Source organism: Lygodium microphyllum, chromosome 1 (genome assembly GCF_053477565.2).
Source record: "Lygodium microphyllum isolate KBCC chromosome 1, Lygodium_microphyllum_v1.1.10, whole genome shotgun sequence".
Lineage (NCBI taxonomy): Eukaryota > Viridiplantae > Streptophyta > Polypodiopsida > Schizaeales > Lygodiaceae > Lygodium > Lygodium microphyllum.
The window spans coordinates 134,774,994-134,776,608 of NC_141135.1; the positions used below are offsets into that span (position 1 = coordinate 134,774,994).

The window sequence follows — 1,615 nt, forward strand, 5'->3', positions numbered from 1 at the left end:
AGGAAAAGGGAATTCTCTTGCAAGAAAATCTATCTTGTAACATCAACAAGCTTGCTTATTATGTTTTATATGATCACAATGAAGAAAAGAACACCAGGCATAACAAATCTTCATACAACATCATGTAGATCTCCCACGGATTTGATAGAATCAACCATACTCTTCAACATCTTCACAAAATCCATCAATAGAACAAAGAAAGCAAAGGAATACACCATATTTGAATGGAAATACATCACATAGTATTCATCTTCAATATCTTCATAGTCTTCTCTCTCAATCTCTCACATACAATCACTCTGTTTTAGTAGAATTGGCTATCTCTGACTCTCTCTCTCTCTCTCCATCAATAGTACATCATACCCTCACTACAATCTCTCAAAATCACTCTCAATAATCCTTCTTAGGTCGTGGATACCCCTCCCAAGAGGTATGTCTGATATGAAGAGTCACCAGAGCCACTACAGTGTCCTTTCATAGCTCACTACTGTCACTTCACTCCAGTCTTTACTTCAGTCTTTAGCAGCTGCTTCTTTCACTTCTTTCAACTCTTTTGCACTTGTATTCACCTCTTTCCAAGGCTAGAAAACTTTCCCAAGCTACACTCTCATCCATCAGAACACATACAGTAGCATACAGAACAGCTACAGTACAGAACAGAACAGAGACAGAAGCTCTACAGAAGACCTACAGAAGGTTACAGAAGGTCATCAAAACCACATAACTCATACTCAAACCATTCCAAACTCTCAAAAACCATTCAATAAGCTTTCACAATATCTCAATATTCATCAATCAATACTCCATCTCTCCTTACAGAAGATAATCAGAACAAAACAGAACAAAACAGAAGCTATACAGAACCAATCAGAACCTATCAGAACATCACAAAACCTCATATCTCTACTAATAAACATCACGAACTTCCAAAACACAATCAATATCATCCAAAACACTCTCAAACCTCTTTCAAAACAATCAATCATCTCATAAAATCAACCATTCAGCTCTCAAAAACAACAAAAATCAGCCAAAAAACAAGTCATTTCAACACTCAACATATCCCCACACTTAATAAGGAAGCCTCCTCGTGACCCAGGAAAAAGGGAATACAAGTTCAGTCAACAAGCTCAACTTTGATATTCAATATCTCTTCAAAAACAATCCATCCAACCACGATCCCAACTTATAACTTGTATCTAATATAAAAATACAACGAAAGGAAAACCCTTTATACCTTAACACTTCTTATCAAACTAGAAATCACAACAAACTTGTAAAGGATATAAGAGGTTGTCTTCTTCTTCTTCTGTATCAGCATCTTCAACTCTCCAACCACGACCCCATCACCACAATTCTCCAAAATGTAGCTCACACGAAATCCAATCCAATAGGAAACCACCACATTCTTTTTACATAAATGAACTCACAACACAAACACTACACACAACACAACCATCTGAATGACTCCTCCAAAAAGAGATGTTCATTAAAAATCATCCACCATACATTGGAAAAGGTATCAATGAAGATGATCCCTCTTAAAAGATTGATGATTTCGGAAACGATCCATAGATAAGGATTCATCTACAAATGTTTTGGGAGGATTCTGAAA

At 36.3% G+C, this 1,615-nt stretch overlaps 1 long non-coding RNA gene across 1 annotated transcript; it reads right to left on the reverse strand.

Annotated features, from left to right (window-relative positions):
- Positions 1 to 276: 276 nt before the first annotated feature.
- LOC148041710 (uncharacterized) lies at positions 277 to 1,348 on the reverse strand. Its single transcript, XR_015692474.1, has 2 exons — positions 1,238 to 1,348; positions 277 to 687 (listed from the first exon to the last, which is right to left on the reverse strand). It is a non-coding gene; the product is annotated as an uncharacterized LOC148041710 (long non-coding RNA).
- Positions 1,349 to 1,615: the final 267 nt, after the last annotated feature.